Source organism: Salmo salar, chromosome ssa05 (assembly GCF_905237065.1).
Source record: "Salmo salar chromosome ssa05, Ssal_v3.1, whole genome shotgun sequence".
NCBI classification, from domain to species: domain Eukaryota; kingdom Metazoa; phylum Chordata; class Actinopteri; order Salmoniformes; family Salmonidae; genus Salmo; species Salmo salar.
In genome coordinates, this window is record NC_059446.1 from 32,434,106 (window position 1) to 32,459,550 (window position 25,445).

Below are 25,445 nucleotides of genomic sequence, written 5' to 3' on the forward strand. Positions count from 1 at the left end.
TGTGTATAGCTACACTGCCTTCCGAAGTTATCCATACCCCTTGACTTAATCTACATTTTGTTGTGTTACAGCCTGAACTCAAAATGGATTGAATATATTTTTATTCTCACCGATTCTCACCGATCTACCCCATAATGACAATGTGAAAACTTGTTTTTAGAAATTTTAGAAAATGTATTGAAAATGAAATATATAATATACATACATTTTCAGCCCCCTGAGTCAATACTTTGTAGAAGCATCTTTGGCGGCAATTACAACTTTCAGTTGTCTTGGGTATGTCTGTATCAGCTTTGCACATCTGGATTTGGGGATTTTCTCTCATTCTTCCTTGCAGATTTTCTCAAGCTCTGTTAAGATAGATGGGGAGCGGTGGTGAACAGCAATCTTCAAGTTTTTCCATAGATTTTCAATGGGGATTCAAGTCTGGACTTTGGCTGGGCCACAAAAGCACTTTCACATTCTTGTTCTGAAGGCATTGCTTTGGCTGTATGCTGGTAGTCATTGTCCTGTTTGAACACAAATCTTCGCCCCAGTCTAAGGTCGTTTGAACTCTGAAGCAGGATCTCATCAAGGATTTGCCTGTATTTGGCTCCATTCATTGTTCTCTCTATCCATACCAGTCCCCCAGTCCCTGCTGCTGAAAAGAATCCCCATAGCATGATGCTGCCACCACCATGCTTCACAGTAGGAATGGTGTTAGATGGGTGATGAGCTGTGCCTGGTTTTCTCCAGACAATGCGCTTTGCATTCAAGATAAAGAGTAAAATGTTTGTCTCATTAGACCACATACTATTTTGCCTTATGATCTCAGTCTTTCACGTGTCTTTTTGCAAACTCCAGGCGTACTGTCATGTGACTTTTTCTCAGGAGTTGCTTCCGTTTGGCCACTCTCCCATAAAGCCCAGATTGGTGAAGTGCTGCAGAGACTGTCCTTCTGCCAGGTTCACCCATCTCAGCCAAGGAACTCTGTAGTTCTGTCAGAGTGATCATTGGGTTCTTGGTCACGTCCCCGACCAAGGTCCTTCTTGCCCGGTTGTTCAGTTTGGTTGGAAGGCCAGCTCCAGGCAGAGTCTGGGTAGGTCCATATTATTTCCATCTTCCAGTGATGGAGATCAATGTGCTCTTTGAAACTTTCAAAACTCTACAATTGTTTTATACCCTTCCCCAGATATACGCCTCATTACAATTATATCTCGGAGATCTACGGACAGTTCCTTGGACTTCATGGCACAGTTTCTGCTCTGATATGCACTGTCAACTGCGGAACCTTATAAAGACTGGTGTGTTTCATTCTAAATCATGTTCAAAAAATGTAATATGCCACAGTTGGACTCCAATCAAGTTGTAGTAACATTTCAAGGATGATCAAAGGAAATTGGATGCACCTGAGCTCCTCATTTTGGAGTGTCAAAGCAAAAGGGTGTGAATACTTATGTAAATGAGATATTTCTGTATTTCATTTTCAAACATTTGCTAAAATTTCTAAAAACATGCTTTCACTTTGTCATTACGGGGGATTGTGTATAGATGGGTGAAAGAAAACATATAGTTAATACATTTTGAATTAAGGCTGTAACACAACAAAATGTGGAATAAGTCAAGGGGTATGACTACTTTCTGAAGGCAGTGTATATGAAAATAATTTAGGCCAACACACTCCACTAGATCAAACAATAATGGTACCAAACCTCTCTTGTCCTTGGTGGACAAGAGGGACTAGGTAGCACTACTCACTGCTTTCCCTGACGAGAACAGAAGATTATCAGAGAGTAAACAAAATGCACTGCTGGGTTTTCCCCTCCCCACATCTTTTTCCTGATACGCATTATTACACTGACACCTGTGTGTAACATGTGGAATTTAATGTATTTTCATTTGCCATTTGTTTCCTCCTAAACAAGGTGCAGGGCCTGGGTACGGACGTAAGGGAACGCCAGCTGCAGATTTACAGTCTGCTGTGCAGTCCGAAAATATGCTGTAAAGCTCCGGCAGTCATTGTTATAAATATAAATCAATTCATTTTTCAGTCCTCCCTCACTGCGTTTTCAGTTTAACGTGACACGTTCATATGGTGTCAGCGAGAACAGTTACACAGAAAAAGGATAAACATTTTGCAAGTGTTACCAGACCACGGTGCAAGATTTCGCTCATGCTCTATCTGCAAAATGTGTAGTTGTTTTAACATAATATAGTTCCAACAGTTCACTATGTTTTTTTCCTGGCAATAAATGGTTTTGTATTGGTTTGACTTATTGGTCCTATTATTGAAAGGCTTATACAATGAGGCCAGAATTTCATAACATACTGAGTACACTGTTTGAAGATATGGTGCTATACCGCAGAACCAAAAAGGTTCAATGGCTTGCTTCATAAGGTACTCTATAGAACCCTAATGACATTTGTTCACAGTGCATACCTCTTTTCATTCTCTATACAGAAAAGTATGTCTTGTTTCAGATACAGTGCATTATGGGAAAAAGATGAGTTGTCAGCTTAGCTAGGCTTTAGGATGTTTAATAAATCCGTCAAATTTCATGTGAATTGTTAATCAACCTTGCCAATCGAAGGTGTGTTTAGAACCGTCTCAAGAGAAGCATAATGTGCTGTTCACTGAAAAACATGAATTTAATGATCTTTTAATGAGTCTTAGATTAAATCAACAAAGTAAGTCAATGTTACTGTAAAGCAAGCTCAATTTGGAACGCAATACACGGTATTCCAAGAGCAACCTATCTAAAGGGCATATGTTAAAATATTTTATACTAAACCTGGTATACACCTGAAATGATTTCATTTAGCATTCACAAAGCTTTAATGAGCACAATACCGCATGCTAAAAATAGTTCACACAAATTGCATGATTAGTCTGCACCAGTCTGTAAAATTGACAGTAATAATAACTCAGTCATGCTCTTTGTTAATGCTCTCAGCATGTTCCTTCTACAGAGATATACTAAACAGTAGCACAGTGAATATATCAGTTGAAATTAATTTAGCTACAGTTTACAGACACAGCTCTAGTGAATGTCCTCAAACATGTCAGCTACTCCACAGCAATGTTTTCCAGTGCTGTTGCTGTGCTTAAGCTTACTGCTGAGTCCAGCAGAGGAAAAACAAGAGGAACCCCTCTGACCAGACACTAACTGTCAAAATAAAAATGATGAACTCTGCAGAGGGTAAACATGACCCAGTGGATCTCCCATCCCAGTGCTTGTGCTCCACTCTAACCACACATCTAAATGGTGAACCTAGCCTGCCTGCCTGGATGGCTATCCAAGCCTGGCCCCCCGGCCCCCTCGTCTGGGGCCAGTATGCATGCTGAGCTGTTTTTATTTTTATTTATGGGGATAGTATAATTGGGCAGATAAAGAACGCGGGCGGATTAGGAGCGGAGTGACATGTTTATCGTCCGCTCGGATCAGGACCTGCCGCGAGCCACAGGTGCAGAGTTTTACATGAGGGCCGATTTATGGTGGCCAAAGGCGAGTGGGGAGGAGGAGGAGGAGGAGGAAGAGGTGGTGGAGGAGGATGAGGTGGTGGAGGAGGATATTGCCCTCTGCTGGGCAGATTTAAAATTGCCTAGTGCTTCAATTTGGCCTAAACCCTGACTTAGGACATGGGACTGGTTTCCCAGATGTAGTCTAATGTATGAAAGTGCTTTATAGTCCAGAAATTGTTTCTTTAAATTTTATTATGATGATTTACTTGTCATTTCATCCCAGTGGTCTTGATTTTAGATCAATAAATTAAATAAAGGTCTATGGGAGTGAAGAAGATGTTCCACATGCTCTTCCCATTTTAACATTCTGGGTATCTCTTACACCCTCTCTTGCCAAATCACAGGAGAATATCAAATGACTAACAGTAATGGCAATAGCAGACTAAAAAGATTGGCAAACTATGATGCATTTTACGCAGCCGTTTGTTTGCCATTACTATTTACAAGTTACAGTATTAATTACGCTATTACCAATTGTTAAAATGACAGTGCAGGTTAATTTGAGGAAGTGATAAGAAATCCTCTTTGATAAACCTTAGCGAAGAAATAACTGTGGTACAGATGTAGGATCTTAATTTGAGTCAGTTTGCTACAGCAGGAAAATAATCCTGCAGCAACAGGAAATGTGAATTACAATTAATGGAAATTTTTTGTAGGACTGAGTTAGCATTAGCAGAGTGTGTTACTTCATTGTGTGCAGAGCTTCCTCACCAGTGCTACATGCACTTGTCCAGCCATAATGTTAAAGGGGACAGTGTGAACTGAATGATATTTTGGGGTTCTCTGACTTTAATGTAGCTAGTAAGGCAGCCTTTACTAGCAGGCAGAGAGAGGCCAGCCCCGGGGCCTCCAGGGCCCAGTAAGCGGGTGGCAGGTCCACTTTATCACCTTCCTCCACGTGAACTCTGGCTGAACCGGGCCACCACCAGCCATCCTGCTTTTATTTCCCTGGCATCTGCCCTGTTCCCGCATGAGACATAAGGTGAGTCGCGCCTTTTGTTTTCCACCTCCTCGCAGCATCTGCCAGGCCATCTTTAGTACTTCAATAAGACCCACTCACCCCCTGCCTGGATGCCCTCAACCTCCCTCCATCCCTTCCCCCTCCTGCTGCCTTCAATGCCGCCACCACTAGAGATGGAGGGAAACACCGCGACCATGATGCAGACGAGGGCTTTTGCACGCCGCTGGGTTATGCATCTGAGGGGCAGCGAGGGAAAATAAGGAAGGCAGGAACCGGGTTATATGAGGGTGCAGATGTGTCTCATTTATTTGATCCAGTTCGTCACATTTTCATCCACTACTCTCTCCATCCCCTCATAATATTTTCCCCGCTCTGTCACTGTCTCTCTCTCTCTCTCTCTCTCTCTCTCTCACACACACTCGCTCTCCCTCACTCTTTCCCTCCCTCACTCTTCACAAATAGGCCTGCAACCATGCCCTTTCCTCTTCAAACTAATTACCTTGGTTACCTTGTACCCACAACCCCTCGGGACACTAACAACTGTCAGACCAGTATTATTTTTGAAATTTAAACAATCATCTTACGTGCGCTGCTGCTAAGATCCTGGCCTTTTCGGCAGCTTCGACCTTCAGTAATTAATACCCCAGGGCACATTATTGGCAAAGCCTTTATCCTCCGGGCCAAGAAGCCTCTAACCCGCTAATTACGGGCAAGCAGCTAATCTTCTAGCTCCATGATTGACAGGTACACCTATTCTACTAATTGCCTGTTGCAGACAACACCTGGTGAACTGTATCGTCAAGGGAGACTGGATAGTACTGAGAACTCCTGTGGGTCTCGTGGGAGGATAAACAAGTGTGTATGTGTGTGTGTGTGTTTGTGTGCACTTCGAGCTGTGGAAAAAGTGAAAGCCGAGGCCAGGTTGAGCTGTGCTTTCTGAGGAGACTGTACTAAGACAAGCTCCAGTCTGCATTTTTATTTGGTGCGTATCTAACCCTACGATGAACACCTATTTTGTATGACAACAGACAACAAAAACACCATGACAACTTAACTATCTAGCCTTACTGTTTAATTCCATTTCTGAGTATGGTAGTTTCTTCTGCACGAAAATCTAGCTTCTATATTTGAAAAAAAGGCTTCACTCAGGCTTTGATTGTACATGAAGAAACCCCATCAGAATCTCAAATGGTCGACCTTTGAATTATTATTCATACTTACAGTACACTTTTTTAGCTATCCAAAATTATTTTTACATTTTGTATCAATTCATGCACACATATGAATTAGAGCAAAAAGAGAACTTGGAATACAAGAAAAACAACAACGTTAGTCATATCTCAACATTTTCAGATATTTTGCCATTGTTCCATTTATGACATGATTCCTTGTTTCAGCCTTTCTCAAGTCATCCCACTTAAATAACGCTTAATGATGTTGAGAATCACCTCTGCCTTGAAATGAAATATGAAGTGTGATACTGAGGGATCTTAGGAATGAGAGATGCTATATTTCTCTCACTGCTCACTTGGAAACATACTCCATTTGAAATGCTCTGGAAAGTGTAATAGAATGACTTTTTGTTCAAAGTTGACAGGTCAATAATTCTCATTCAAGTGAGGCAGGCATAGAACAGAGAAAGCAGCATTGGAGATAACTTTACAACAAGGACCACATATAAAAATCTGCTCAGTGGTTCACACCTGCAGCAATAGTATTAGTAAGTAGTATTGACTTACTGCTACTGATAAAACTTTGTAAGTTGAAGAATAAGTGGAATAACTTTAAATGGAATAAGTCGGGGTGATTTCCGACTCGGCTCACTCTTTGACTGCTTGAAGAGCTAGCCGAGAGGAGGACAGTGGGCCTCTGTGCCTCCAGTCAGGGGGTTGTGGGAAGTGCTGTCAGTGGTCTTCACTTTGACAAGGCTGGCGGGGGAAAGGCCGAAACGTGTGACTTGTGAGCAGGCAGCATGGGGCACTAGAGGTACAACAAGATACAACGCCAGGCTCAGACACTTCCTTAGTCCAGGGGGACGTGGTGCGCCTCCATGTTTTGCAAATGTAACCCGTCACCCCCATGGCTCTTGACCTTAGAGTTGCAGGGCCAGCGACGCGGGGAGCACCAGCACACCAATGGATCTAAATAACATTATGATGTGATTACCATATCGCCCTCGGAAAACAAAGACCCGCTCACTCAGTCCTCCCCTTCCCTCCCCTCCTCCCTTCAAGACCAGACCCACTGCACTGCAGGGATGCCTGGGTGGCAGTAGTACATCACTGGAAATCACAGGGTCTGACTCAGAAATATAATGAATAGAAAAGTATTCTCCATTCAAGTCAATGATGGCATAGTGGGTGGACTGGCAGCCATTTTGAGTGCACCCATGCCAGTAAGTAAAAGCAGGAAGTGTACTCCTCATTCTGTGCTGTGATTTGTTGTGTAAACTCAACTGACATGACAAAAAATACATTCCATTGCATGAGCCACATTAGTTAGCATCATTTGAATGAACATTCTGTTTTACCGTGGCAATCCAGGATCAATTCATATAACATTCCAAAATGAAATGGAAATGATTGCATCACAATATCAGGCAGCCATTGCAAGTGTACCCATGAGTTTACCAGTCAAATTGCCAGGTTTAGAGCTTCCAAGCCCGTTCTATTCTTTCTATTTCTATGGTCTGACTTCTCTGATCAGCCTGTCTGCTGGTAAAAGTCTCTATGATTCTGGCTACTATGCCTGTGTGACTGATAGTGCCCATGGTCTGACCACTGTCAGGAGCTGTGGTAGTTCTACTAGCAATTAGATTTGATGAGATATGTAATAACACTGTAAATACACAATATCCTACATAATGTCATACAGCCTACTAAACTAAATAACCATAATAGATACAGCAATGTCTTGACCTTTACATTAAACATGAAAATACAAATCTAATGGGCTGCATAAACTCTCTCCATTTTTTAAAATCATTTTCAGAGTTGGTTCCTTCTTGAGTCCTGGTTGCCAGTAGCAGTTAAAGTTGAGTTCCTGATGGTGGTGACTCCTTCCTCTGAAGTCCTGAACTCTTGATGGGTGCCTGAATGTAAACCAAGCAGTAAGAAAGTAACGTTTCAACCAAGCGCCAATGAAAACATCAGTCTTCTGGGTGACCATGTCAGCCACAGCACAGATCAATGGTGAAACAAGACCCTTGACGGGAAAGGGTTGACCTGAAACTTAAAAAGACGACCGGAGAGATGAATTAAGGAGCGCTGGCAACACAAGGGAATGGCAATGTAAGCTACACTGGGACTACCAATGGGCACAGAGGCGTATTTCTTGTTCAGGAATTGCAGGATTACCACTAGAGTGCAGTCATCAGAAGCTAAAGTGATATGCTAGACGATGTTAGATAAGAACATTGTCCTCATCATGTTTCTTGTAACTGAAATGGAAAATAGGAATATCATGAAAACATTGTGTAAATCAACAATGACATATCATAATGTACAGGAAAGGTTGATGAATTCATACTCTATCATCGGTCAATCCAGGTTGTGTGTGTTGGAAACACTGAGTGGGTCTGGAGCACTGGGGTGTAGGTGCACAGCAGTCAGGAACCCTGAAATGAGCGCCTCATTTATCAACATTCTTCTGAAAAAATGATTTATCTACTCATTGAATATGCACAGATGTCTTCAATGGGTGGGTATGCCCAAGGGGCACTGTTGATTTTGGGGTGTGTGTGTGTGTGTGTGTGTGTGTGTGTGTGTGTGTGTGTGTGTGTGTGTGTGTGTGTGTGTGTGTGTGTGTGTGTGTGTGTGTGTGTGTGTGTGTGTGTGTGTGTGTGTGCGTGCGTGCGTGCGTGCGTGCGTGCGTGCGTGCGTGCGTGCGTGCGTGCGTGCGTGCGTGCGTGCGTGCGTGCGTGCGTGCGTGCGTGCTTGCGAGGGGAAGTATGGGGGTATAAAAAGGGAAGGGTAGACCTGAACAACAACAGAAAAGGCACACATTTTAGCAGACACTCTTATCCAGAGCGACTTACAGTAGCACTTAGGGCTAAGGGCACATCAACAGAATAGTTTTCTCACCTTGGGGATTCGACCGAGCCACCTTTCGGTTACTGGCCCAACGCTCTTAACAGCTAGGCCGCCCCACCACCACTAACGCAAGTGTCCTTTTCACATGTGTTGGAGGCCTTTTTTGGTCCACTTCATGCAGACCCCAGAGGCTCTATTTTCACTGGTCTCCCCTCTACCTCTAGCATCACACTGGGCAGCCCAACCTCTGCAGAGGATGTTCAGGGGGACATGCATGGAGCAGGACAGTAAAATAAGTCAATGGACTGGAAAAGTAGACAGAGGGGAACCCAGAGTCTCCACCATAGCATGACATCTGTGACCGTTCAGATCTGATGGCCTTCTTTCTGGATGTCTACCCAAAACTTCTCTCTAAATACGACCTAGATATCCTCTGTGTTAAATAACAATTACGTCTCAGTACACACTGGGTCTTTTGTTGAAAATACTGTTTTGTGAAATCTCACTTGAAAGTGTTCTCTATCGTTCTTTTTTGTTTTTCTTTGTTTGTTTTCTTTACTGACCTTTGCAGGAAATGTCTTTATTGCACCCATAGGTTTGTCAGTCAGTCTCGGGCAAGCGAAAGCGTGTGCGGCTACATTTTTGTGCGGCTACATTTTTTTGCGGAGGTGTCTTGGGAAGGCGAGATATTAGAAAACTGTAGCGATTCTAAACCTGATAGATTATCTCAGTCAAATACACCTCGGAAAGATTTCCCTAAAAGCACAATTCAATCCAGCATTGGCAAGATATCTTTCTTCCTACACCCAATAGGTGTACACTTTGTGGTTTAGAATTCCACTCTAATAAGATATTCATGTCGTTCCATTGCAGGGCCCAAGCAGGGAGACCTAGCACTGCTTAATTGCGCAAGCTTTCAGCTACTGACGCAGATGCTTTATTATTCAAACCCTATCAAACAGACTTAGGTGACCGCGCTGTGTGCCTGAAAATGCTGTAGGGTCAATGACATGCAAATATTTGCATGTTCCGTAGCCTCTGTAACACAGAATGAAAAGGAGAGGAATACTTCATCATGTTGTGTGCATATAATATAATTGTGTCTCTGGTTGGGTGCAGTCTGTTTGAATTTAATTAGGAGCGTACTTACAGCCCCAATATTCACCTAATGAAGCTCAATTGCGCGGCTGTCGCACAACTAACACCCAAGTGATGAATGTGAGGCGTCACTGTAAAGATGATAAATCTGACTCTACCCCTCTGGACATAAAAAAGACGCCAGTTTCCGTGGCATCCGACTGGGGGAGCGAAAGCACAGATCTATGGGTAAATGAGACCTGGTTGGCTCCCTGGTGGGTGGGAGCGGAGTGAGGTTCCGTGGGAAGTTGTGTGTGGAAACTACACGAGGGCCCGGACCACGCACGCACACGCACACACACACACACACACACACACACACACACACACACACACACACACACACACACACACACACACACACACACGCACACTGCTGAAATGTCAGGTCCCAGGAGAGGGGACCTATCTGACAGACAGAGCATAGTCCCAGAGTACACAAGCTTTTATGAAGTAGAGCTAATGTAAATATGAAAACACGCAGGACTGGGATGTACACCCACACACTGGACATGACTGGTTATTTGAAGAATGTATGCCCAACATAATGTATAGAAATATTAAAATCACAAATGCTTCCTTAGTTTTGTGTATGTACTGTATATATTTAATTTTTTTGCCCCCACATGAAACTGTTTGGGAAATGTATGACTAGGAGTTTACTATGCCAGCTTGACCATATCACACTTACTATGCTTATAATCAAAACCCAATTCAAAATGTCTCCTAACCTGCTATCAACTATAACAAAGAATAAAATACACGACTCATAGTGCCCTTTTAAAAAAACAATTGAAACTGGTTTCAACATTTCAAATGTGTCTTTTTTCAGCAGCCCAAAACGGTGATTTCCTTCCTTCTCCTCTCTATTCTCCTCTCTCTCTTTTTTCCTCTCTCCTCCTTCTCTCTCAGCTATGTGCTGCGTAATGACACAGAGCTAGACTTAATGCACCTACCAAGACAGTGATTATCACCTCTGTAATCCTACAGTTCATTAGTCTCGCTACTTAATAATTAAACTGGAGAAGTGCTGTGGTCCGGTGAGACACTCCTCACTAATGCACACATTAACAATAAAGCCTCTGTTGGACTTAAAATGTGCCGTAGACTCTCAAGATCTCTGCTTTAACGTCGTCTGGAATTACAGGGAAGGCCCAGAAAGGTGTGTCTCCTCACTTCACTTGTTAGTGGCCATTTTATGGGCTTTGTCAATCAACTGTGCGGCATGGGCTGAGGTAAACGAGCAGAGGTTGTTTGCTTAATTGAACTTTATGTCACCAAAAGGGAATTCTTTGGAAAGTGCTTTTTAAACGGTCCCTAATGTTTTCAGAGTTTCTCTGGAATGTGTGTAGTGGAGTGTGGCTTGTGCAGTCACTATCGCCACACAGTGCAATAATGTACACTCCAAAAGGGTTCTTCGGTTGTCCCCATAGAATAACCCTTTTTGGTTCCAAGGAGAACCCTTTTGGGTTCCATGTAGAACCTTCTGTGGAAAAGGGCCTACATGGAACCCAAAAGAAGTCTCCCTGGAACCAAAATGGGTTCTTTCTTCAAAGGCTTCTCCTATGGGGACAGTCGAAGAACCCTTTTAGGTTCTAGACAGCTCCTTTTTTTCTAAGAGTGCAACTCTTCTTGGAATTAAGGTTGACCTGCAGACAAAGATGTACAGTAGTTGATCTGAAACATGCAATTAAACTCAGAGGAATACAGGATGAAGGTGGAAATCTGAAACCCCCGACTCCCTCTTTCAGGCAACAAAACGTGAAATTAACATCTCTCAATACTTTCCAAGCACATACCCTCAAGCTGCGCCTTGACAGCCTTGAAACCCAGAAACATTGTGAGAGAACTGACACACACATGTGTGCATGCACATACACACATGGACACATGCACATACACACACACACACACACACACACACACACACACACACACACACACACACACACACACACACACACACACACACACACACACACACATTGAAACCCAAACACTGTAATGTAATCTGTAAACATTAGTCTCTCTCTCTCCCTCTCCCTCTTTCTCCCCTCTTTCTCTTTCTCTCACTCTCTATCTCTCTCTCTTGCTCTCTCTCTCTCTCCATCTCTCCTTGTCTCAGAGGGGTGACAGCCTTCATGCATAATGCAGAGGAAGAGTTTGACCACTGGCCTGTGGCTGATTGGCCATCTGGGGTCGAGAGGAGCGTTGGGGTAAAGCTACCTCCATCTCTGCCTGGCTGACTGACCTTCTGGACCTCTGAAACCCAAGCAGAGTAGCCTCAATAGCCCACTATACTGCCTGGGATCAGACCTGACCACCAAACAGCTCTCCTTCTCCTGGTCAGCCAGGAACAAACTGGTCAATCCCTCAGTGGTGAGGAGCAAGAGGATTACTTATAGGAGTGGTAGGGATAGTGAATAGTACTTTGTTTACATTTCTGAATACCTTTCTGTCTACCATTGCTCTGCAGTTGGAGACAGAACACAAACCAGTCTCACTAAAGTACAGAATATACTTGTCCAGCTCGAAGACCATGTTTGTAATTCTGTGCGGGTGGATATAAAGTGAATATGGTTACATTCATGTATTTAAAGATGCCTATTAGACCTTTCATTGCCCCGCTAAAGTCTTACTTGTCTTCCATCCGCCAATTTGCTTTGAAAAGGGGGTTGAGGTAGTGCGGACAATTCTGACTTTTATTTTATTTTAATGGAGACATGTAGCCATGATTTATTCAAATGACAAACCTCTCCTTTCTCTTTTTTTTCCTGAGGTATTAGTCATTGGGTGCTAATGTCAGATTACTTTACTAGCCATTCTGCCTTTGATAAATGACTGAGACAGGCAGTAAAAAATAGATCAAAACCGCTGGGATGAAAAAAAAGGGAAGGAGCAGAAAGGGCCATTAAATCATTTCTCTGAAACGCCCAACAAGGCTGGAAAATGCCACACGTTATTCCACTACCACGGCTAATCAAAGCCGAGAGAGTGATTAGAGGGAGCGGATGATGTAGTTGCAAGCCATTATCCCTCCTGCTGCACTAGAGGCAATGCACACGGGCTCCAGGGGTGAAATACGGAACACTTCTTCACTGCACACACTGTATCGTAAGGCCATGCCGTGGAACACAAATGAAGATGTTGGATTGTAAATATGTAATTTAGGACGAGTGGTGTACGCAAAGGTATAGTGAGGGCCAGACAGATTCCGTAAGTGCAAGATCTCCATGCACCCTACTGAAAGGATAAAGAAAGAAAAGTTGTATATTTTATAAATAACATCTGTACATGTATTGATAAGAGACCATTCCCAATGTATTATGTTGGCCCTATATGTGACCGACAGGCTCAAATCGGTCTTATGTAGCAAAATTTTAAATAGTGTTTTTTTACATTGGATAAAAGTAGAGACTCAGAGCTACAAAATTGTATATCATACACTGCAGTTGAGGAACAATGGGGAAGTAATTTTGCTTAGAAAGTTGATAAACTTGTAAACTCACTTTCGAGAAAATGGCCATTGAATGTTTGGGTACTACTATTGGAGAGCCCTTCTTTGTCAACACCCATTCAGGATCGTTCACACCCTCTTAAGCTTTAGCCCCACCCATCTCTTTAAGGGTTGATCCGAGCGTTCTGTACTAACAGCAGTCAAGCACCCAAGCCCACTCGCTAGTTATTTCCAGACATCTAAGTGAGAGAACATTACTCGCCCTAGCAGAGCTGGTTAGGCTGTTATGTTATCCAGAGCGTCGGTGACTGCGAGTGTGCTGTCAGAGTGTGCTGTCAGATTGTCCGTTAGTAAATTCACAGTGTTTGCGTTCAGAGCGCACACTGGACGCTCTGGCCAGTGAGTAGGGTTATCCTGAATATTCTGACCTCACAACAGCAGTCAAGCACCCAAGCTAACTGGCTAGATACTTTTTTTATCTAACCTTTATTTAACTAAGGAAGTCAGTTAAGAACAAATTCTTATTTACAATGATGGCCTAGGAACTGCCTTGTTCAGGGGCAGAAAGACACATTTTTACCTTGTCAGCTCAGGGATTCGATCTAGCAACCTTTTGGTTACTGGCCCAATGCTCTAACCACTAGGCTACCTGCCTCCCCACTGTAACTGTGCTGCTGGCAACAATTTAATGGCGCTTTTTTGCAGATGTTAACTGACACCGGCCATATTCAAAGGGTGTTGAGCGTTTGTAAATTCATCACTTATTCCTGGCACACTAAGACGATAGTCTTTTGTTAAGACATGTAGCTAGCTAGCTAGCTAGGTAAACGATGAACCATAATCCCAACTCATGACGTACTACCCTGCATGAATCTGCAGGTAGCTAACCAAAAGAAGTTTACGTTCAAACGGCTCTGAAGTAGTGACCTGCGACATACGCCTAGTTTCCTGAAACGGGTCACATTTATTATCAAGGGTGTTGACTGGAGTTCACAGAGGAATTCGTTCTGAGAAGAGGAATTCATTATCTAAGAGGGAACCTGAGCACACCAAATGTCTAGTTTCATTTATCGAACTAAGCATTCGGTGAAACAAACTTTGTTAGGGCAGGTTCTTTGACAGGTATGTATTGTTTTTGTACATTGTTCGATTAACATAGAAACAAAGAACTGCCTTCTTATAAAAGCCTTGGATAAGAATAGAGAGGCTGAGCCTATATTGCACAACAATATTGACACTGTTTATAAGATACATATTACATGACAATATTATTGGTAATGTGCACAACACAATTGTAATTTCATAAAACCATGCACATGATTGTCTTAGCGAATTAGCATGGGCAACATACCTTCCAGATGAAGACGTCCCTCATCTCCTATAATTCCCTCATGCAGCAATTAATAGTGTGCTAGCAGATGAAGTTATGTTTTGCCATAAGCAAGTTATCCTTCAACCAGTCATTGAAAAGCAGAGAACTGAGATATAAGCTCTAAGCCCCAGTGAATGTAATCCATTCTAAGTAGACAACAACACTCACTCAATACAGAGAGAGAGAGAGAGAGAGAGAGAGAGAGAGAGAGAGAGAGAGAGAGTATGCTTGTATTTACTGTCCTGAGAGGTTACTAGGTTAGAGCAAAGAGCCAAAGGGGGGAAGGGGGGAGATAAGCTGCAGATAAGGCTGTATTTAACCTGTGGTTGACTGAGGTGTAGGGTATGTGGAATACAGGCATACATATGTAGGATCTTAATTTGATCATCCTGTTACAGTATAACCTTCCTGCAATGTAGGAGATTTTCAACTTGCAGTGTATTTGAGGTTTAATAAGGCTTCTGAAGTTTGTAATTTCTACTTTGACATTTCAGACTTGATTTTCCCTTACAAAAAATGTATCAACCTGTACATAAATGTCCATTAATTATAATCCACATAATAATTGCACAAAAAAGGCCCATTCAACCTGATTGGCCTACAGCCAAGTCAATCACCCACTCATGTCAACCAGTCAGGATGCTCAACATCACGTTCTGACCGGACAGCACTATAGTGGCAGAACCAAAACCAATCAGCATTAAGTATATAGAGGGTGAGGGCATATCAATGCCGACCACTCACACGAGCTCCAGCTAGCTGTTTTTCATGGTTTTAGTTCTTGACAGATAGTTTTTTTCAATAATTGACATTTCCTGTTGCTGCAGGATTATTTTCCTGCTGTAGCAAACTGGCTCAAATTAAGATCCTACATCTGTAGTCTGTGCCAAAACGTTTTCAGTCCGCCTCTCTTGGGTGTAGTACTGCTAATAATGAAAATGTTCATGATTCCTATGCAAATTCATGCAGCATATGAAATCTCTTTGATTGCATGTTACAGGCACATACTGTATGGCAATATCACCACCATCAGGTTCAAAGCCAATTAACGTTGTGATTGAAGCAAAATTAATGGAGGTAGTTTTTACGAATAGAAGTCCTGTGATCTGAAATTTACCCGTTTGGAAAAGCACACGCTGCTACATTTTTAAGGGAAGAAATACACCTACAGTTTCATTATTTTTTTGCATTTTCACCAAAAGAGGGCCTTATAGAGTTTTAATTGATTTCAGCCTAAAACCCTGTGTTCTTGTCAAAACTCACTTGCTTTTTTGTCCTTGGATATTGTCAACGGGCATCTAACGGAGCTAAAGGGCAAAATTAGTATTCATCTTTCCATGCCCATCGATTACCCAGCGGAAGCTGACTGTTATGTGCTGACAACAGACAGTCCCCAGAAGACAGCACCCGGAGACGAAGTTAGGCAGGAACAACCTTGGAGTTGAGTCAATTCATTTACAGTATTTTCTTTCTGTCATAAATTGTAACCTTCAAGTAATTTTTGTATACTGTAACACTTTCTTTGAACCACATGTATATAATGTATCCTAGTCATTCATAGGCTGTTGAAAGAAGCCATATACTGTGTAGCATAAGCTATTTACTGAAACAGCATTGTCAATATTGTTAAATGGCAGTTGGTTGGCTAAATAGTATAATTATTTGATTTGGCTGTAGTTGCTATGGGTTCATCATATAATACAGTTATTCATCTTCATGAATGTGGTTAAATACTAGTCATAATGCATTATGAATGGTTCCCAAATTAAATACCAAGAAAGCTTAGTGGGATTGATAAGTACTTTCTATCCTTCTGGACTTGGAGCTAGCTCCATTCAGTTCATTGTGAGGGTTGAACCAAACTGACTGGTTCTTTAGTAATTGTCTGTCCCAATGTAACTAAGTAACCCGTTATTAAATTGCTTGAGAGCCTCTCTTTCTATATTGGTTTTGTCACAGTACAATCTATCTTTTTCTTTTTCATACTATACGCCTCCAATTTGTAGTGAGTTATTGGGCTGTTCCTGTATATTCCCTTGTGATTGAAGGGGAAGTATTCAGGACATGATTTATAGTTGTTAATTGTGGTATTCAGAAATTCACAATGGACTAAGAAAAAGGCACGAAAGTGAGATGCACATCTGGAATAGTCATTGTAAGTGAAGCCAAGCTCTTGTCCTGGGAGGAAAGTAAAACCAGTGCTGAATTTGAACTAGCTACACCCTGGAGATTACAAAATATTTTCCCCTGTCAACTAGGCCGCAGGCCCTCAATTCCCCAGGCTCCTGACCTCACCTGATCCTTGGTTCACATTTCCTTCTCTGCTGGAGTTGCATTTGCACTGTACTGAAACAAGACATATTTGTATTTGATATTCAACTAGCATCAAATGTGTCAAATCAAGAGCAAAGTGGCCGTCGGATTTGAAACATTTTTGACCAATGCCTAAAGTTAAACCCACCGTGAGTTTTCAAGGACGCCTGTTTCCAAGACCCTCACAGGGATCCTAGAGAAACCTCTGAGTACATGAAAGTGACTGGAACTGTTTCCAAAGGCGCTAATGATCGCTTGCTTCCTTTCTTCTCCCCCTACTTCCTCTCTATCAGCGAGGCCATCCATAACGTTGGCTGTGTATCTGTGCATTTTCCTTCTGGTGTTGATACACTGAACCTGACAGTGACAAAGACCAACTGGGAGACTGCATATGATATTGGTGATGAGGTGGCTCTGTTGGCGATTTTTAAATGGATTCTACAGGACCTCAGTATAGGATTTCACATTTGACAAAGTAGAACCCAGCTTGACAGGAGGCGTGTGCATTAGTGTAGAAACATCCACATCTTTAATTACAATGCTGATACCACTCTTGATCATTCCAACAGAGCTCAAACCCCAAATAAAGGTCATATGTAATTTTCACAACATTTGGTTGTTGCTTTTGCCTATAGATGGAAAAACAACCATGCCTCCACACATATAGGTGCCAGTTGTAACCAAATAAGATTTTTGCATGCCAGCAAAGCTACTACACAAAACAATACTAAACAATACATTAATTGCACTATAATGGTGACAAACAGTGCCCACAAACTGTTAGGGCCTACATAAAGCTGTCCCAACAGCAGAAACCCAACAACAGTCCCAACATCTTACCACTGCTTCACCTGGCTATCAGCGGAGCCTTGTCTGGCAGCGAAACAGTTCATTCAGCCTCATTTACTGCCTTTAAAAAAAACATAGCTGATATGGCTGACTTGCTTAAACAAATGTGGTTTCTACTGACAATTGAGATGTACAAACTATGGCATAAGGGGACGACAAGTGGAGAAGAGGCTATCCGTAATTTCGATTAAGACATTAATGAGCGAGCTAGGACGAACATTGTCAATGTAACTATTTGCTCAGCACTTTTGAAATGTACAGCGACAGAATTCAGAACATGGGCCGTTCTTACAGTGTTCTCCCTGTACATTAAGTCAGAACCGTAAGATAAATAAAGGGGGCATATAAGCAGACAATGAAAGGTCTTACAATATTTGATGATTATATTTCTCTAAAATGTGTTATAGGCTACATGTGTACCACCAAGTCAGAACAGTAGGCATAATTAAGAGGGGTAAATAGACCGTCTGTGCATATTTGCAAACAGCTGGTGCACAAAATCTAAGGAAATCTATAGATTTTGCTCACCTGAAGTAGAGTCTCTTATGATAAACTGTAGACCACACTATTTGCCAAGAGAGTTTCATCCATACTTTTCGTGGCTGTTTATTTACCAACACAGACAGATGCTGGCACTATGACTGCACTCAGTCAGCTGTGTAATTTTATTTTTTACCTTTATTTAACTAGGCAAGTCAGTTAAGAACAAATTCTTATTTTCAATGACGGCCTAGGAACAGTGGGTTAACTGCCTTGTTCAGGGGCAGAACGACAGATTTTTAGCTTGTCAGCTCGGGGATTCAATCGTGCAACCTTTCGGTTACAAGTCCAACGCTCTAACCACTAGGCTACCTGCTGCCCCAAGGAAATATAAGCAAACAGGAAGGAAATAAGCAAACAGGAAACCGCTCACCCAGAGGCGGCGCTCCTAGTGGCCGGGGATTTTAATGCAGGGAAACTTAAATCAGTTTTACCTCATTTCTATCAACATGTTAAACGTGCAACCAGAAGAGAAAGAATTCTAGATCACCTGTACTCTACACACAGAAACGCATGCAAAGCTCTCCCTCGCCCTCCATTTGGTAAATCTGACCACAACTCTATCCTCCTGATTCCTGCTTACAAGCAAAAATGAAAGCAGGAAGCACCAGTGACTCGGTCTATAAAAAAGTGGTCAGATGAAGCAGATGCTAAACTACAGGACTGTTTTGCTAGCACAGACTGGAACATGTTCCGGGATTCTTCCGATGGCATTGAGGAATACACCACATCAGTCACTGGCTTTCTCAATAAATGCATCGAGGACGTCGTCCCCATGGTGACTGTACGTACATACCCCAACCAGAAGCCATGGATTACAGGCAACATTCGTACTGAGCTAAAGGGTAGAGCTGCCGCTTTCAAGGTGCGGGACTCTAACACGGAAGCTTATAAGAGATCCTGCTATGCCCTCCGACGAACCATCAAACAGGCAAAGTGCCAATACAGGGGTAAGAGTGAATCGTACTACACCAGCTCTGACGCTCGTCTTATGTGGCAGGGTTTGCAAACTATTACAGACTACAAAGGGAAGCACAGCCGCGAGCAGCCCAGTGACACGAGCCTACCATACGAGCTAAATCACTTCCATGCTCGCTGCGAGGCAAGCAACACTGAGGCATGCATGAGAGCATCAGCTGTTCCGGACGACTGTGTGATCATGCTCTCCATAGCCGACGTGAGAAAGACATTTAAACAGGTCAACATTCACAAGGCCACAGGGCCAGACGGATTACCAGGATGTGTGCTACTGGCATGTGCTGACCAACTGGCAGGTATCTTCACTGACATTTTCAACATGTCCCTGATTGAGTCTGTAGTACCAACATGTTTCAAGCAGACCACCATAGTCCCTGTGCCGAAGAACACTAAAGCAACCTGCCTAAATGACTACAGACCCGTAGCACTCATGTCCGTAGCCATGAAGTGCTTTGAAAGGCATGTAATGGCTCACATTAACACCATTATCCCAGAAATCCTAGACCCACTCCAATTTGCATACCGCCCAAACAGATCCAAAGATTATGCAATCTTTAGTGCACTCCACACTGCCCTTTCCCACCTGGACAAAAGGAACTCCTAAGTGAGAATGCTATTCATTGACTACAGCTCAGTGTTCAACACCGTAGTACCCTCAAAACTCATCACTAAGCTAAGGATCCTGGGACTAAACACCTCCCTCTGCAACTGGATCCTGAACTTCCTGACGGGCCGCCCCAAGGTGATGAGGGTAGGTAGCAACACATCCGCCACGCTGATCCTCAACACTGGAGCTCCTCTGGTACATGTTCAGTCCCCTCCTGTACTCCCTGTTCACCCACGGCTACGTGGCCAGGCACGACTCCAATACCATCATTAAGTTTGCAGACGACACAGTGGTAGGCCTGATCATTGACAATGACGAGACAGCCTATAGGGAGGAGGTCAGAGACCCGGCCGGGTGGTGCCAGAATAGTAACCTATCCCTCAACATAATCAAGACAAAGGAGATGATTGTGGACTACAGGAAAAGGAGGACCGAGCATGCCCCCATTCTCATCGACGAGGCTGTAGTGGAGCAGTTTGAGAGCTTCAAGTACCTTGGTGTCCACATCACCAAAAAACTATAATGGTCCAAACACACCAAGACAGTCGTGAAGAGGGCACGACAAAGCCTATTCCTATATTTTAGGAAACTAAAATGATTTGGCATGGGTCCTCAGATCCTCAAAAGGTTCTACAGCTGCAACATTGAGAGCATCCTGACTGGTTGCATCACTGCCTGGTACAGCAACTGCTCAGCCTCCGACCGCAAGGCACTACACTGGGTAGTGCGTACAGCCCAGTACATCACTGGTGCTAAGCTGCCTGCCATCCAAGACCTCTACACCAGGCGGTGTCAGAGGAAGGCCCTAAAAATTGTCAAAGACCCCAACCACCCCAGTCATAGACTGTTCTCTCTACTGCCACATGGCAAGCGGTACCGGAGTGTCAAGTCTAGGACCAAAAGGCTTCTCAACAGTTTTCACCCCAAAGCCATAACACTCCTGAACAAGTAATCAAATGGCTACCCGGATTATTTGCATTGTCCCGCCCCTCCCAACCCCTCTTTTACGCTGCTGCTACTCTCTGTTTATCATATATGCATAGTCAGTTTAACTATACATTCATGTACATACCACCTACATTTAGCCCGATTAACCGGTGCCCCCGCACATTGGCTACCCGGACTATCTGCATTGTGTCCTACCACCCACCACCCTCCAATCCCTCTTTTATGCTACTGCTACTCTTTGTTTATCATATATGCATAGTCACTTTAACCATACCTTCATGTACATGCTATCTCATTTACCCCGACTAACCGGTGCCTGTATATAGCCTCGCTACTGTATATAGCCTCACTCCTGTTATTTTTCACTGTCTTTTTACTGTTGTTTTTATTTTTATTTTTACTTATCTATTGTTCACCTAATACCGATTTTTTTACTTAAAAATCGCACTGTTTGTTAGGGCCTGTAAGTAAGCATTTCACTGTAAGGTCTACTACATTTACATTTACATTTAAGTCATTTAGCAGACGCTCTTATCCAGAGCGACTTACAAATTGGTGCATTCACCTTATAATATCCAGTGGAACAACCACTTTACAATAGTGCATCTAAATCTTTTAGGGGGGGGTTAGAAGGATTACTTTATCCTATCCTAGGTATTCCTTAAAGAGGTGGGGTTTCAGGTGTCTCCGGAAGGTGGTGATTGACTCCGCTGTCCTGGCGTCGTGAGGGAGCTTGTTCCACCATTGGGGTGCCAGGGCAGCGAACAGTTTTGACTGGGCTGAGCGGGAACTGTGCTTCCTCAGAGGTAGGGAGGCGAGCAGGTCAGAGGTGGATGAACGCAGTGCCCTTGTTTGAGTGTAGGGCCTGATCAGAGCCTGAAGGTACGGAGGTGCCGTTCCCCTCACAGCTCCGTAGGCAAGCACCATGGTCTTGTAGCGGATGCGAGCTTCGACTGGAAGCCAGTGGAGAGAGCGGAGGAGTGGGGTGAAGTGAGAGAACTTGGGAAGGTTGAACACCAGACGGGCTGCGGCGTTCTGGATGAGTTGTAGGGGTTTAATGGCACAGGCAGGGAGCCCAGCCAACAACGAGTTGCAGTAATCCAGACGGGAGATGACAAGTGCCTGGATTAGGACCTGCGCCGCTTCCTGTGTGAGGCAGGGTCGTACTCTGCGAATGTTGTAGAGCATGAACCTACAGGATCGGGTCACCGCCTTGATGTTAGTGGAGAACGACAGGGTGTTGTCCAGGGTCACGCCGAGGCTCTTAGCACTCTGGGAGGAGGACACAAGGGAGTTGTCAACCGTGATGGCGAGATCATGGAACGGGCAGTCCTTCCCCGGGAGGAAGAGCAGCTCCGTCTTGCCGAGGTTCAGCTTGAGGTGGTGATCCGTCATCCACACTGATATGTCTGCCAGACATGCAGAGATGCGATTCGCCACCTGGTTGTCAGAAGGGGGAAAGGAGAAGATTAATTGTGTGTCATCTGCATAGCAATGATATGAGAGACCATGTGAGGATATGACAGAGCCAAGTGACTTGGTGTATAGCGAGAATAGGAGTGGGCCTAGAACAGAGCCCTGGGGGACACCAGTGGTGAGAGCACGTGGTGCGGAGACAGATTCTCGCCACGCCACCTGGTAGGAGCGACCTGTCAGGTAGGACGCAATCCAAGCGTGGGCCGCGCCGGAGATGCCCAGCTCGGAGAGGGTGGAGAGGAGGATCTGATGGTTCACGGTATCAAAGGCAGCAGATAGGTCTAGAAGGATGAGAGCAGAGGAGAGAGAGATAGCATGAGCAGTGCGGAGAGCCTCCATGACACAGAGAAGAGCAGTCTCAGTTGAATGCCCAGTCTTGAAACCTGACTGATTAGGATCAAGAAGGTCATTCTGAGAGAGATAGCAAGAGAGCTGGCCAAGGACGGCACGGACTACACCTGTTGTATTCGGCTCACGTGACAAATAAACTTTGATTTGATTTGTTTTGAACAGATTTCCCAGTTAAGAGTTAAGTGGTTTTGAGTGCTGCAGAAATTATGCTGGATTTACAGCATGGCCAAGGCTAGTGATTGCTTTGCAATGCTTGCAGTTAGCCACTGATTCCTTCCAAACCACTCATTGTTGAATTTGAGATTTCCAACTTCTTGTGTAATGTTTATGTCCAAAGGCCGATGAGCACCGATTCGTTTTATCTATAATTTTTCTTCAATAGTTCTCTTCATATGACAAGGATTACAAAGGATTTGCCAGTAGATTGTTGACTTAATTTATGAGGATGACCGCTAGCTATGATTTTGAAAGTGTGATGTTGACATGATCAGTCCAATCAAAGCTACTGTAGATATAATGTGATTTCACGTATTTTTATCTGTGGCTAATGACCTTGAGCCTTCTTGGATAGGCACTTCTAATGTAACTCTATGGCAGCACCCAAGGAGCTTGAGTTTTTGAGCTCTACCCTTAGATTTGGCAGTGACGTAGTGTCCCCATGAGTGACAGAACACTGAGCCAATCACGGCGCAACTAGAGAACATTACCAACCCCTACGCTCTGTATGCAAAAAGCACTGAGCTACTGTAGACTGAAACACCTTCATATTTGAGCTGCCTTACTCAAGAAAGCAAAAAAGAGACCATGTTTGTATGGAGGCTTTATTAAGTCAATTATTGTTTATATTTTTTGACGTTGTTGGTAAACTGATGTGTGACACGTATTAATTCCAAAATAACATGCAAAACAGGCAACCTGTTAGCTAAAAATGTGGGGCTCAAAACAGGCAACCTGTTAGCTAAACATGTGGGGCTCAAAACAGGCAACCTGTTAGCTAAAAATGTGGGTCTCAAAACAGGTGGGGCTCTGCCTGGAACTGGAACAACCATTTCAGTAACGCATGCAAACAGTACAAGTTACAGATTGGAATAGTTTAGGACAATTGTATTATATTTGAGTAGCATAACATTAATTAATCAATCAATATACATGCAAAAATATAGATATTGAAACAAACAATTTTAAAAATCAACCTGCAATAGAGCTTGCTGGTAAGCTTGGTTTTGGTTCAATCCTGGTTATCAACACCAACACTGGGGTTATTTTACACCACTGAGTGTTAAATTAACTATTTACAGTGTTCATTTAAGTCTTGAATTATCACTAGAAATGTTACACTGAAAAATCAACACGTTAACACTAGCCAATTTGCTGTATGCTATGAAAGGGACTTCACCATCCTTATGCTACTACTGTTTCACTCAAAGGCAGATTGGGAAGCTTGAGGATGATAAATGTATATTAGTCTTCCCTCCAGTCAATGCACAGAATGTCCTACCTCTTTGAGCTAGATGTTGGCACCAGGTTGGCACCAGGTGCCTTTCGGTTTATGTGAAGACTCCTTCTCTTTCAACAGGCACACCACCTGCCCCTCAGTCCCATCTCTACCAAGCTTCTCACTCAGGTTAATACCTCCCTCTCTGCTCCCCATCTCAGTTGGACTCTCCTCTCTTCTCCGACGTCTTTTAAGTTGTTGAGCAGAACAGATGGCCAAACATGTAGCTGACCTAAAATACATTGTTCCTCAGGGGAATGTTTTTTCCTCAATATGGAATAGGGATGATTAGATCTGGAAAAGGCAAAATGGCTGCCATCATAGGGGAGGATAAGACACTGATCTAAATGCATTGCTACCGTGAGGCCGAGGGATATTTTAGCAGTAAGGCTCCAGGAAAGGTAGTCTTAAGCCTAAATAAAACAACAACTTTTACATTTAGCTGCTTTCTTACTTTTACTGAGATCCTCAAGTACGATCTTTCACAGCGTTGTAAATATCATGCAATAGAATGGTGGTTTGAGACTCATAGCACGGATAAAGATCCTGGCAAAGGAATAGTAGTGTTGATATGCCCATATAGAGCCCCAATACATCCTTGCACAGGTTGCATACAAAAGTCAATGTAGGTATCTATTGATGAGATCTTGATAACTCATTAGTAAGGGGGATGATGGAAAATATGTTTACAGTTAGGATATAAAAAAAAGCACAACATTTAAACAAAGATTAAAGGCCAAGTAGCTATTTCATCCACAATCTCAAAACCTCCATGTATTTTTTTGCTACTAACCACATCACTTCCCTTGTCTGTGACTCACAGTGTCATGAACAGTCAAACCAAAGTAGGATCTGACCTCCCTGAAAACAACCTGCACATGAACCCTATGATGCAACATCGCTAGTAATTGAAAACACACATAGAGATAATGTCACCAAGATGTTTGTAATGTGTCATAAACAAAGAACACCAGTGATGAGCGAAGCAATGACTGATGCATTTCAGTGAGAACCGTGTCCAAGAGTGTCTTCTGCAGTTTAAAAAAAAAGTGTTCCCATCACTTAGTTCCGGCCAGACAAAGTGACCTCAGGCAGATCAATCATCCCGGAGGAAATGCATAAAGACTTGGACTAAACCAATCTGTGAATCACTCTGGGGTTATGAAATAGTTTGGCAAGGATACTCTGATAGTACCATGAGTATATTGCAAGATCTCTTTCTGTGTGGTCTCAGAGGCAAGCATATAATATACCCTGTCTACTACTACTTCAATCTCTGAAGTTACCACTTCCATATGAATACCAGAAAAATACCTGTAGGAATAACACCCTACTAATGTGATTGCATGGTCAGCACTACTACTGAGGTCAGTCTTGGCCTCTGCTTTGTCACATTCAATCTTTCTTTAACGTGCAAGCTGGAATGTT